A 14808-nucleotide genomic window follows, 5' to 3' on the forward strand; every position below is an offset into this window, starting at 1 on the left:
CTCACACTCGAGGCCACCGGAAGATGCTACTATTCCTCAGACATTATGATGTGAACAGGGCCAGGAGGCAGCGGGTCCTCTGCCTGGAAGAGGGCCCAGCAGCACACATGTGATCTGCGGCGCTCTGAGAGGACATGGCAGAGGGAGCATTCCCCCAGCGTCCGGGCCCAGACTTTGCAGAGTGGAGCCTTCTGGAGGAGCCAGTAGGATCAGCCCAGTTTGGCCGACAGGAGCCAAAGCGTGAGGACTATTCCACATTTCCAGCATCGTGAACTTATTATTGTTACACATCCATGATCCGTATCAGGGCTGCCCTGACTCTGAAAACTGCTTAAAGGTTTATTTCAAATTAAAAACAAAAACTAAATGACCACAGTAGCCCCAGGCACCACATTCTTTTTCAGGGTATAGGGATTGGTGGGGTATGCATGGGAGGAGGAAGGGACAGGGCTGAAGTTTCAGAGAGCCCTAATGGCCTCCTGGACAGAACAGGAAGACAACTTTGGGGATACTCTTGGTAGAGCCAGCTTCTCTATATCTTTGTTTCCCAGAGTGTGGGCTGTGGACCAGCAGTGACGTCAGCACTGGGCAGCTTGCTAGAAATGAGAATCTCAGGTCCCACCCCAGACCTGATGCACCAGAGTCTGCATTTTTTTTCTTTTTCTTTTTTTTTTTTTTTTTACAGGGACAGAGAAAGAGTCAGATAGAGGGATAGACAGGGACAGACAGACAGGAACAGAGAGAGATGAGAAGCATCAATCATCAGTTTTTCGTTGCGACACCGTAGTTGTTCATTGATTGCTTTCTCATATGTGCCTTGACCGCGGGCCTTCAGCAGACTGAGTAACCCCTCGCTTGAGCCAGTGACCTTGGGTCCATGCTAGTGAGCTTTTTTTTGCTCAAGCCAGATGAGCCCATGCTCAAGCTGGCTATCCTGGGGTCTCGAACCTGGGTCCTTCCGCATCCCAGTCCGACACTCTTTCCACTGCACCACCGCCTGGTCAGGCCCAGAGTCTGCATTTTAACAAGGTTCCAGATGACTGGCGAGCATATTCACATTTGAGAAGCACCGTTCTAATTACCTCGGCATAGCGGAAGTCTTTTCATCCAGGAGAAGTGGAATCTCCATTCCAAAGGGCTACAGTGGCACTCCTAGGGGAAGGTAGTGCTCAGGCTCTCTTAGATAGTTGGGAACAGTGGACCCAAAGGCAGAACTGCTGATGAAATGATATCTTGTGACATCGGAAGGAAGTGTCCCCTGGCAGCCATCCATGTGCCAGGCTCTGTACTAAGTGTTTGGTTTCAGGGGGAAACCAGACAAGTGCCTTGTTCTCATGGAGCTCAGAGGTTGGTGGGGGGTGACAGGTGTGAATCAAGTAATCATTCAAATAAATGTATAATTACAATTGAGCCAGATTAAGGGCAGGCAACCACTGGCACATGCACATAGCTCTGAAAGTGAATAAAAGTGAATGAATGTAAAAGACTTGATCTCAAGGAAGCTTTGCAGGGGAGCTGATATTAGAACCAAGCTCAGGGCAAGTAGGAGTTAAGACAAATAGAAGGAATGGCATTCTAGATTAGTGCTGTCCAATAGAAATATAACATAAACCAATTATGTAATTTAAATTTTCTCATAGTCTCATTTAAAGAATAAAAAGAAGCAGGTGAGATTATATCTTTTATTCAATTAAATATATGTAAAATGTTCTCTTTTTACCATTTGTAACCAGTATAAACATTATTAATGAGATAACATTTTTTTCAAACCAAGTCTTCAACATGTAAAGCATTTTATACTATATGGCATATCTTATTTTATTTATTTGTTTGTTTGTTTATTTATTTATTTATTTTTGTGAGAGAGACAGAGAGGAACAGATAGGACAGACAGACAGGAAGGGAGAGAGATGAGAAGCGTCAAATTCTTCGCTGCAGCACCTTAGTTGTTCATTGATTGCTTTCTCCCATTGCTCAAGCCAGCGACCTTAGGCTCAAGCTGGTGAGCCTTGCTCAAACCAGATAAGCCTGTGCTCAAGCCAGTGACCTTGGGGTTTTGAACCTGGGTCCCCCACGTCCCAGTCCAATGCTCTATTCACTGCTCCACTGCCTGGTCAGGCTAGCATATCTGGTTTAGACACTATTTTCACCAGAAATAGTTGAGCTATATTTAGATTTTATAAAAATTAAAGTTAAAAAGTGAATTCACATAGTCAAGGTATTTCAAGAACAGTTAAACTTGCCAATATTGAATTGAATTTTTCTAAATTTTATTTTGAGCAGGGGCAAAGAAATGCTTTTAAATTTTAAATTTAATTAATTAAAATTAAATAACATTAGCAATTCAGTTTTGCAGTTCCACTAGCCATGCCTCAGGTGCTCCCTAGACACATATGGTCAGTGGCTACTATATAGGATAGCATAGTTCTATTTTTATTTGGTTTTTTTTTCTGTATTTTTCTGAAGCCGGAAACGGGGAGAGACAGTCAGACAGACTCCCGCATGCGCCGGACTGGGATCCACCCAGCACGCCCACCAGGGGGCGACGCTCTGCCCACCAGGGGGCGATGCTCAGCCCCTCTGGGGCGTCGCTCTGTTGCGACCAGAGCCACTCTAGCACCTGGGGCAGAGGCCAAGGAGCCATCCCCAGCGCCCGGGCCATCTTTGCTCCAGTGGAGCCTTGGCTGCGGGAGGGGAAGAGAGAGACAGAGAGGAAGGAGAGGGGGAAGGGTAGAGAAGCAGATGGGCGCTTCTCCTGTGTGCCCTGGCCGGGAATCGAACCCAGGACTTCTGCACGCCAGGCTGATGCTCTACCACTGAGCCAACCGGCCAGGGCAGGATAGCATAGTTCTAAATAGAGGGCATAACACATGCAAATATCCTGTGGTAGAACAAAGCTTGGTGTCCAAGGACCTGCAAGAAGGCCAATATAGCCTGACTAGGTGGTAGCACAGTGGATAGAGTGCCGGACTGGGATGCTGAACACTCAGGTTCGAGACCCCGAGGTCGCCAGCTTGAGCACGGGCTCATCTGGTTTGAGCAAAAGCTCACCAGCTTGGACCCAAGGTCACTGGCTCCAGCAAGGGGTTACTCGGTCTCCTGAAGGCCCGCGGTCAAGGCAAATACGAGAAAGCAATCAATGAACAACTAAGGTGTTGCAGTGTACAATGAAAAACTAGTGGCCTGAGCAGGCGGTGGCGCAGTGGGTAGAGCATCGGACTGGGATGTGGAAGGACCCAGGTTCAAGACCCTGAGGTCTCCAGCTTGAGCATGGGCTCATCTGGTTTGAGCAAAGCTCACCAGCTTGGACCCAAGGTCACTGGCTCAAGCAGTGGGTTGCTCGGTCTGCTGAGGGCCCACAGTCAAGGCACATATGAGAAAGCAATCAATGAACAACTAAGGTGTCGCAACGAAAAAACTAATAATTGATGCTTCCCATCTCTCTGTTCCTGCCTGTCTGTCCCTGTCTATCCCTCTCTCTGACTCTCTCTCTCTGTCTCTGTAAAATAAAAAAAATAAAAAAAAAAAAAAACTAATGATTGATACTTCTCATCTCTTCATTTCTGTCTGTCCCTGTCTATCCTTCTCTCTGATTCTCTCCATCTCTGAAATAAATAAATAAATAAATAAATAAATAAATAAATAAATAAATAAATAAAAGAAGGCCAATATAGCTAGAAGGCCTGGAGAGCAAGTGAGGTGAGATCATCTCAGAAAGGTCACCTAGAGTTGTGTCTGTAGTTTCAGAGCCAGGGGAAGCTGCTGAAGGGTTTTTTAAGTTGCAGGCCAACATGACTAGATTTGCATTTTGCCAAGATCACATTGAGTGTAGTGTAGAAGACACACTAGAGGGAAGCTGCTTCGGAAGCTAGTACTGTCAGCCAGGTGAGAAGTTGGACTAGGGTGTGGCAGTGGGACTGGAGAGAAGTAGACAAAGTCAAGAGGTATATTTTAGAGGATAAAGTTGGCAGAGTTTGGTCATAAAGTAGATATGGTAAAGGAGAAAGGGAGAGGGAGGTGACAAAAACCAAGACCCGTGTCTGGCTTGAACACCCCGACAGATGATGGTGCTGTGCTCTGCGATGGGGAGCCCACGAGGAAGAGCAGATTGGGAGAGGAAGGGAGAGCATAACCTTGGCTTTGACCTGGTTGAGTTTGAGGTGCCTCTAGACAACCTGGTGAAGACAGCAAGTCGCCATTGTGTAGACACGATACAGGTCTGGGGTGCACGGGGGAAGTCTCAGGTGGGGTAGAAACGGGGGTAGAGACAGTCATCAAGGCTGTGGGTTTGGAAGAGGTTGACCACAGACAGTACTGGGTGACAAGAGCTCTCAGGACACAGGTCTGTGGGCCTTCAAGTAAAAAGCTCAGAGAGTGGAGGATCAGTGAGCAGAGGAGTCAGGGAAGGAGCAGGCAACAGGGAGCCAGGGAGTGTCACATCCCAGAAGCCAGCAAGCAGGAGGGGAGATCAAGAGGCCCAAAGGCTGCTAAGACATCAAGTGAATTAGGACTGAAAATTGACCATTGGACTTCCCACGAGTGTGCCAGGAATGACCTGAGCAAGGGCTGTTTGAGAGTGATAGAGGCAGAAATTAGTACAGACAATTCCTTCAGGAAATTTAGCTGAGAAAAGGAGCGAAATATGACAGGGGCTAGAAAGGGAGAATCTTTTTATTTTTAGGTGGGAAAGACTTAAAACAACGTTTAAAACCTGCTGGGAAGGGTCTAGTTAAGAGAAAGAGGATGAATAGTCAGGAGACACAAGGGGAAAGTCAGCAGTGGAAGGCTCCAGAGGGTGGGATGGCTCTACAGGAGTCAGGGGAGGGGAAATGCAGGGGTGGGAAGGCTGGAGGGTGTGGAAGGTTGGGCATCTCAGGTCTGTGCACCTGACCTTTTGTGAGGCTCGTCCCACCCATACCTGTGAGCCCCTTCACCAGTGGTCACGGGCTGCCCATGGCCAATGCTGGTCTCTTTTCCAGCTCCTCGCCTGGCCTCCTTTCCCTGACCCTGGACCCCTCGTTGCCAGTTTTTCATCTCTGGCTCTGGTCTCTCTACCTTTATCCCCTCTGTTTCTCTGCCTCTGTCCTCATCTCTCTGTCGCTCTTTTCATCATCCAGTCTTCCTCTCTTCCCACCATGGTCTCTGATACTGTGTGTGTGTGTGTGTGTGTGTGTGTGTGTGCGCGCGCGCGCGCGCGCGCGCACCATTGTTTCCCTTGGTTTTTCTGTCTCTCTTCTAGGTATCAGTCCTCACTCCCTGTGTGTCCTGGCTGTCTCTGGCTCTGACTTGTCCCAATCTCCCAGATCCTCAGGTCCTCACTGCTCAGAGTGCGGCCTCGGATCAGCAGCAGCAGTCTCATCTGGGAGCTTGTTAAAAATGCAGACTCTCAGGACCCTCCCAGACCTGGAGGAGATGAATCCTCCAGGTAAATTGTTGTGCATGTTAAACATTTGAAAAGCATTGCCTTAAGCTTTCCTCTAAAACAACATCAAAATAACAATCTGGAATCTGAGCAACGTGGGATGGCCTGGCTGCTCCTGTATCTCCTGCATCACTGTGGCGATGCTCTGAGGTGGTCAGCCTCTCTGCATTGCCTCCCTGAGCCTCCTGAGACTGCTCTCGAACCCCTAGGCAGATAAGGGAGGAAACAGAATGTTTCCACATTGGCAGACAGCACAGCAGATATACTAGTGGGTGGGAACTCTCCTGACGCTCCTGATCCTGATGCGCTGGGTGCTCAATCCCCAGGCTCAATCCCTCGTGCATCCCTAAGAACAGTTTGCCCCACCTGGACCTACTCTTGCCTGTGTCACTCTGCCCTTTTAAGAGGAAGAATACTTTTTTGAGCAGGGGTTAGAATGTGTGTTTCAAGATGAGGAGCAGTTACCTGCTCACAGCCCTAGAAGCAGCCTACCCGAGGCCAGAGACCATCAGGATTGATCAGAAGTCACACATGGTTTTTAGAGTGAGTGGGAGCTGGAAAGAGGGATTCCTGTCAAGATCTCTAACGCTGCTCCCAAGGTTCAGGCAACAGCAGCACATGATGTGTTTGCAACTGTTATCTGCCCACATGGTCATTTGGAAAATGTTAGCTTTTTCCTCTACAGGGTCACTGACTTGTCCAGACTCGCACATTTCTGGCCACCTTGCCCAATATCAGATCGGTAGGTTTCAGACCAAGTCTCCAGAAGACAGGGTTTGTTTTCCATTTCCATATTTTGGGTGATGGGGTTGTGTTTTCCGGGTTTGTTTTTGGAACTCATTTCTGCCCTCTGGCTTGTTTGGTTTGGTTTGGTTTAGAAGGACGAAGAGGGGGGAATTTAGGAAAAGGGTCAGCTTCCTGGGCCTTGATTCTGGTCCCTGACGTAGAGCCAGTAATCTAGGTGCTGCCTTTTTTTTTTTTTGCCCCTGACCCTTCCAGCTGTGGTCCAGGCCAGACTGAGACAGACAAAAGGCGGAAACCTTGCTGGAAGGGGGTAAAGAAGGAAAAGAGAATCAGAGAGAACAGGTCCTGTGGTGAAGGGTTTAGTGGTTTCCTTGCAAAGGGCCTGGAGGGCTGTCCGGCCAGTACAAGGAAGCCTGAACAAAAGCCTGGTTGTAGGGAAGGAGGGCAGATCTGGAGATCAGACGCCTCAGGGGGTGCTGAGACCGAGCATACCAGAGTTGGGTGCACTTGCTTTAGTGTGGTCAGCCTCCTGGCTCTGCTCAGAGAAAGCCGACACAGGGTAAAGAGTAAACAGGTTTTGGCTGGAGGCTTAGTTGAGGCTCCTTCAGCACCACAGAGACTCTGGATGAGCAGCTGCTGATGGGGGTAGCGGGACAGCTGCTAAACACAGACCCACTTGGTCTGGCACCTCTAGCCTACCAGGTTGGTGGTGAGGAGAAGGGACCCAGGTCAGGGGCTGGAGAAGGTGGCTTTGGGTCCTACCCTAGAGCCTTCCAGAACTTAAGTAGGAAATTGCGAAACAGGGCTACATTTTGAAAGAGAAAGTATGTGAAATATGGTTCCTCCCTCGCCTGTCCGCTCTCCCGGAGTGTGGTGCTGGGAGGTGGGTAAGATGGGTTCCTGGCTGGACTTGGTCTGGTGAGAGAAAGAGGGCAGAGCCAAGCCCCTAAAGGTCCCTCAGTCCATGTAACTGCAGCTTCCAGCCTTTGGTTATTGATTATTTGGTTATTGGGGTGCCCCTTTTTCATCTGTTGAGCATCAGGCTAGCTCATGGAGAAGGCCAGTTCCGTCCTCTGGCTGAGTTTCGTCTCCAGAAGGGGCTGGCTTCTAAGGGCTCCCTCTGCAACTCAATATGTACCATGGGCTGCTGATTAAATACTTGGAATGTCTTCAGGTCGAGCCAGGCCTGTCCATAAAATGGGAGGCATTTTGGCAGTTCCAAGGCCCCTGGCACCCAGTCTTGGCACTGGACAGGCTGTCTTCTTCAAGGAGCTGCGGTGGGCCTCCCGCCAGCACGCTTCCCTGGGAAACATCGAAGTGAGTTAAAGTCAACAATGAGTTCATCTCCAAAAAGAATAAGCCGGCAGCCTCCAGGGTGGAGGAATAGGAGAAGGGGGGATAGGGATTTGGGGGCTGTGGAGGGGTTTAAGTGATGCTGGAACAGCCAGACGAGGTCCAAAGCCTGTCAAACAAGCTGGCAGCTCAAGGAACAAAGAAAAGTGTTTTCCTAGGCCTGCCTTGGAACACTCACTTGTCAAAGTTGGTGACAGTGAGTGTGTCACAATCCCAGGGACCATGAGAATTGTCTTCTCAAGGATTGGGAGCAAGACATGGACATGGAAAGAGGCTGGGGCAGTGGAGTTGGTGGGTCCTTGCAATCCAGCTCTGCTGCGCCAGGCCTGCCTGGTGGGCATGTGAGAGTGGCCATTTGGGCAGTTGAACTTCACTGTCTCATCTTTGAGGAATCAAAGAGCAAGGACTCAGGTGTCAAGGCCAAGTGAAGAGCAGGCTCATGATTGCAGCACCCCACATTTTAATGCGAACAACTCTATCATTAGCATATATCTGGGAGCTTTGCATTTGGATAATTGTTCCTGATTTAAGCCTGAGTCTCACTGTTGTGCTCTTTACTGCCTGGAGCAGAAGGGAACCACATCCTAAGTGGCATCGGACAGCTCTCAAGTCACTTGATCTGATGTCCTGTGGGATGGAGGAACCAATGGCAGAGCAAAATCCCAAAGGGGGTCACGCTCTGGGACTGGCCTGTGCACGAGTGGAGTGAGGAGAGCAGCACCTCCCCAGTTTGGACAGAAAAGCCTAATGGTGGCCTGCAGCTGCTTGTGCCCGTTGAGATACACATAACCCATCTGGTTCAGACTTTGGATCTGCCCCAGGAGCTGGGAGACGGGCAACACTGCCTTGAATATATACTTGGCCTCTCTCCCAAGGGCAGGACCACTGCCGAAAGACTGGGTTTGATTTCTCACAAGCCCTCATGTTCATTCTCACAAGGTATTTTATTGTATGAGGTATTTGCCTACCATGCATATTTACAATTCTTTTCCCACCACCAAACCATCAAAATGTCCATAGACGTTGCATCTCAATTTCTCACAAGCACATTCTTGTCGCATTCCCATGGTTTACCCTTCTCCTGTCTCCCTCTCTCTCCTTTTTAAGGTGAGAGGAAGAGAGATAGTGAGGTAGACTCCCACCATGCATGCCAACCAGGATCCACCCTGCAATATCATCTGGGGCCAATGATAGGGTATGGGCTATTTTTAGTGCCTGAGACTGATGTGCTCCAAGGGACCTATCCTCAGTGCCTGGGGCCATGCTCAAATCAATTGAGCCACTGGCTATGGTAGGGGAAGAGGGAGATAAGGGAGAGAGGGAGGAGGGAAACAGATGGTTGCTTTTCCTCTGTGCCCTGACTGGGAATTGAACCTGGGACGTCCATATACCAGGCCAGGCCAACACTCTATTCATTTCAACCTGGTTACACAGTGAGTTGGAAGGATTGTTTTATTTTTTATTTTTATTTTATTATTTTTTTTTTGTGGCAGAGACAGAGTCAGAGAGAGGGACAGATGGGGACAAACAGACAGGAAGGGAGAGAGATGAAAAACATCAATTCTTCGTTGCGGTTCCTTAGTTGTTCATTGATTGATTTCTCATATGTGCCTTGATCGAGGGGTCTACAGCAGACTGAGTGACTCCATGCTCGAGCCAGCAATCTTGGTCTCAAGCTGGTGAGCCTTGCTCAAACCAGATGAGCCCGCGCTCAAGCTGGTGACCTCGGAGTCTCAAACCTGGGTCCTCCACATCCCAGTCCGATGCTCTATCCACCCACTGCGCCCCCGCCTGGTCAGGCAGATTGCTTTATTTTTTTGAGATAAGGATGTAGTAGGCTTGTCTTTTTTAATCAAGGCTCTGAGGAAGCACGAAAATGTAGGTTTTGATCACTTCTTCCTCTGTTGTTTGTGAAGGTATTCGTCTCCCTTTCTTCTATACCTAGCCGGAGTCTCTACTTGGGAAGTAAGATTTTGTTCCCAGGCTAGACTAGACCGGACAAGAAAGCAAGAGGGATACAGGAGGCCAAGGAAAGCCTTAAACCTTAAGGTCTTGCTGGGCAAAAGCTGCCCCTCGGGCAAGACTGACCTTCTGACAGACAGAGGTCCCCCTGACACATTGGTTTGGGGAGTTGACTTTTCAGATTCTTGAACGTGACATTATTCTTCTGGAAACAATTCAAGGGACCTGGTTAACATTTTAGAAAAGTGTTTTCCTAAGGAAAATGTGGGGGGAGATATGCAAGAGATGAGAGGGTAAAGAATTACACAAAGATTTAGTCTAACGGCTTAAAAATCAAAAGGATCATTGGCCAGATAGGTATCAAGTGTAATAGGAAACACACTGATCCTGGGGAGATGACTTAATATGGGCCCTCCAGCCACCTTGGAGCTTAAACAATTATCTACGATTTGGAGTTATACTTTAAATCCCCACATTGGTGTGTGTGCTGAATCCATTTCTCAGGATGCAGCCAGCAATTTTGAGTTATCTAAACCAGGCTGAAAATTAAAGGCCATTAATAGCATCTCATAAAACGGCTTCTTAGATTTGCTTCAGGGAAATATGCTCAGGACCACGGGGACTCAGTGATAGGAAGGAGCAAAAACACTGCTAGTTATTTTTCCAAAGTTTAATCTAGAGATCTTTTTGAAGAGCTCCTTACCCAGCAGTGAGATGAATGCCAAGACCAATACAGACTCAGTTTTTCCCACTTAGAAGTGGTGACCAGACACATCATCCATAAAGAGGAGTTTCTTGGGGTTCCCAGAGGTAAATCTCTCAGCCATTTCATAGCCATCTAGTCCACTAGATTGCTGTATCTCTGTCCCAAAACTTCCCAGCCATCCTAGGCTGAAAATGGAGGAGACAATTTGACCTGCAAAGCTCCAAAAGTAATGCACCTTATTTTTCTTATATTCCCTTGTAAACTGTTGAGGATGTATGACCAAGGACTCTCTTCTTCTGTTTTCTACAAGTGAAACACAACAAAGTGCTTCCCTATTCTTCTAGGGTCCCAGAGTCTCTGCTCGGGGGTTAGTACCAGTTTCCTACCGAGCAGCAGCCACTCCAGGGGCCCAACTCTTGGCCCCGGCAGGCAGAAGTTGATTTCTCATGGATTTGCCAGAGGACAGACCCAGGAGGTTGAATAGAGAAGCCTCTGCTCTCTGTTCAACTGGGAAGGATAAACCAACAAGCTGGCACTAATTAAGAGCTAATGGCCTTACAATGGAGCCTTGCCAAAGGATAACGACCCTCCAGCTGCAGCATAAATATCAAGGCATTTGGGGCAGAGCCAAGACATATATTTTCAGAGTGCATTAGACACTGCTGCAGCCTTTCTCACCATGGCTCTGCTGAGAAAAACGCGAGGATTTAAGATAGGTGGGAAGGGAGTGTGTCTTAACTAGGGCTGCCTTCCGGGAAGCTGGTCTGAAAGCCTTTGGATGACTTTTGCGAAAGACTTTGCTTTTCAGATCTCCACGTTTTCTGAGGAGTTCCAAGATGTATGCTAGGAACCCCTTAACATGTATGTTCTCTGGGCCCCACCTTCAGAGGGGCTGATGTCAGTAGCTCTGGGTGAAGCCCAGGAGTCTGCATTTTTAATCAGTTTCCCCCCAAGTGATTCTGATGCTGGTGGTCCTCAGACCACACTTTGCAAAATTCTACTTTCCAAGCTGTTGGTCCTTGCCCATTAGATCCTAATGAAAATGTTTTTATAGGATGATGAAGAAAGGGAGGCCAAGAACCTCTGCTTCCTGTGGAAATACCAGCCTATTCTTTTTCCCATCTGAACTTGGCATGAGACTGTTTCAGAAAAGAAGCATTTCCATGCAGTTCCTGTTGGGGTCTTCCTGGGAGCAGGAGTCCAGGGAGTGAGGTGCTAACCAGGGATCTGGAGGAGAGGAGAGCGCAGCCCATCTGTACCATGTCTACAATACTTTCATAGACTGTAATCCATATGATCATACAGCAGCAACCTTTCAGAGTAGCTAATAAGTTTGTTTTAAAGCTGAGCAGTGGTAGGCCTAAAGGCGTGTCTTATCTCCCCTGGTTACCACAACGTCAGAAAGGGGAGTGAAAAACAGTGTGTTTCAATTGCAATAAGCAGGACAGGCAAACCAAATCAATAACTTTAGTTTGACTTACCTTGACCCAGTTTATTTTTGGTTTGTAGAACTGACGCTGGTTGTCAGAATCAGCAAATACTGCTGTAGGATTCATGGATCAGGTTAAAAAATAGATGGAAAGTTTGTATGATAAATGCAAGCTGAGTATGAGAACAGGAGAGAAACCATCCACCATATCATCTGGGAAAATGAAACTCCTTGGCAAGACTTCACAACAGCCTGATTCAAAATTTCATAATGAAATTATGTCTCTGATCAAAGCCTGTATGAGCTCATGGGCTGATTTTTGCCATTCGTGTTTATTCTGGTTTGAACCAAATTGAGGCATCAGAAACACATTATCCTTGTCTTCTCTCTGGGAGTAGGCTATTGCACCTTCATCTGGGGGACCAAAGAGACAGTGTGAGGCATTAACGGACATCTTTGGATCCTTACTGGGCATAAAGTTGTTTCTGATCAGCTCTCAAAGACTCCCTGGGACATCATGTCAGGGGCAGGCTTTTGTAGCAAAATTGTGTTTAATCTCATGGTACTTTCCCTGGGGGCAAGAAAAGTGAGTCTTGAGGGCAGAAGGTATTTCCCACTCTTGTCTAGGACATGGCCTTCTTTTGCTCTAGAAAGAATGGGGGTTTGTTTGTTTCAGACTCAGAGAAATAAAGACTCAATAATTCCTCCCACAATTAGAGTGCCTCAATTTATACTAAGTTGTCTGCTGAAGGCCCATGGTCAAGGCACATATGAGAAAGCAATCAATGAACAACTAAGGTGTCACAACGAAAAACTGATGATTGATGCTTCTCATCTCTCTCTCTGTTCCTGTCTGTCTGTCCCTATCTATCCTTCTCTCTGACTTTCTCTCTCTCTCTCTCTCTCTCTCTGTCCCTGTAAAGAAAAAAAATAAATAAATAAAAATAAAACATGCTCACGTATTACAATCCATTCATTTCCTACCGCTCATGTTCATGGTTGCAGGCGGCTGGAGCCAATCACAGCTGTCCTCCGGGACAACACCAATTTTTTTTTTAATTATTCATTTTAGAGAGAAGAGGGGGGGAGACAGAGAGAGAAGGGGGGAGGAGCTGGAAGCATCAATTCCCATATGTGCCTTGACCAGGCAAGCCCAGGGTTTCGAACCGGCGACCTCAGCATTTCTAGGTCGACGCTTTATCCACTGCGCCACCACAGGTCAGGCCAACACCAAATTTTTATTGGATAATGCGTAATGTACATGGGTCATTGTATGGCTCTCACGGAATTACATTTTAAAATATGTGGCGTTCATGGCTCTTTCAGCCAAAAAGTTTCCCGACCCCTGGACTAGAGCCTTTCCTGTCTCTCCAGCATGTGAGGACACAGTGAGAAGACAGCTCTCTACAGGCCATGAAGAGAGTTCTCACTAGGAACTCAACCAGGCTGGCACCATGATCTTGGGCTTCCCAGGCTCCAGAACTGTGAAAAATAAATGTCTGTTATTTAAACCACCCAGTCTATGATATTTACCATCTATTCGTTCCTTCATTTGGTGAATAGTTATTGAGTCCTCTCTAAATTTCAAGTGCTGTTCCAAATCTTTGAGATATAGCAGTGAAAAAACTTACAAGGTCCCTGCTCTTAAGAAGCTTATATTCTAGTTTTGGGGAAGCAACAGATAAACTTAACTAACATAATTTCAGCTACTAATAATGTCATGAAGTAAATAAAACAGAATAATGTAACAGGGTGGGAGATAACTGATTTAGACAGATTAGACAGTGTTAAAGAACAAAATTCAACCAAGTAAATTCAAAGATCTAATTGACTTTATTAAGTTATAAATCAGGCAGCATCTCATCTAGCAACTAAAAGGGCACTCCAACGATTTGTACAAAATGAAAGGTTATTGCCTTACCAGGCGGTGGCGCAGTGGATAGAGCGTTGGACTGGGATGCTGAGGACCCAGGTTCGAGACCCCGAGGTCGCCAGCTTGAACGCGGCTCATCTGGTTTGAGCAAAAGCTCACCAGCTTGGACCCAAGGTCACTGGCTCGAGCAAGGGGTAACTCGGTCTGCTGAAGGCCCATGGTCAAGGCACATATGAGAAAGTAATCAATGAACAACTAAGGAGTCACAATGCTCAATGAAAAACTAATGATTGATGCTTCTCATCTCTCCGTTCCTGTTTGTCTGTCCCTGTCTACCCTCTCTCTCTCTGTCTCTGTAAAAAAAAAATTTTTTTTTTTAAATAAAAGATTATTATAGGCAGAAAGAGAGTGGGAATAAGAAATTAAAAGAGTGGATTATTTCAGGGAGTGGTCTAATTATGCAGATCACATCACTATTGTTGATCAGGAAATTCCAGATTGATTGGTTTAAAATCTCACTCCTGAGAGGGTTAAAACTGCAATTAGGTTAGTTAAGTTTTGGTTTAGTGACATAGCATATTGAAAGTGACTCAATTTTGGTCTGTTATTTCTTAACAACAAAAAAGACTTTTCTCAGTAGGAAGTGTTGCCAGATAAATACAGGATGCCTAGGTAAATTTGAATTCATTTATTTAATTTAGTGAGAGGAGGTGAGACATAGATAGACTACCACATGCACCCCAACTGGGATCCACTGGGCAAGCCCACTAGGGGGCGATGCTCTGCCCTTCTGGGGACCTTGCTCCATTGCAACTGGAGCCATTTTTAGCACCTGAGGCGGAGGCCATGGAGCCATCTTCAGTGCCTGGGGTCAACTTGCTCCAATCTTGCCATGGTTGTGGTAGAGGAGGAGAAGAGAGAGAGAGAGAGAGAGAGAGAGAAGCGAGAGGGGTGTTGGGGGGGAGCAGATCGGTGCTTCTCCTGTGTGCCCTGACTGGGAATCAAACCCAGGACATCCACATGTTGGGCCAACATTCTACCACTGAACCAACAGGCCAGGGCCAATTTGAATTTCAGACAATGAATTTCTTCTTCTTTTAATAGTTGAAAACTTTGCCTGACCAGGTGGTGGCACAATGGATAGAACATTGACCTGGGATGCTGAGGACCCAGTTCGAAAACCTGAAGTTGCCAGCTTGAATGTGGACTCACCAGCTTGAGCACGGGTCACCAGCTGGACTCCATGGTCACTGGCTTGAAGCCTGAGGTAGCTGGCTTGAGCCTAAGGTCACTGGCTTGAGCAAGGGGTCAGAGCTCAG

Source organism: Saccopteryx bilineata, chromosome 3, assembly GCF_036850765.1.
Source record: "Saccopteryx bilineata isolate mSacBil1 chromosome 3, mSacBil1_pri_phased_curated, whole genome shotgun sequence".
NCBI lineage: Eukaryota > Metazoa > Chordata > Mammalia > Chiroptera > Emballonuridae > Saccopteryx > Saccopteryx bilineata.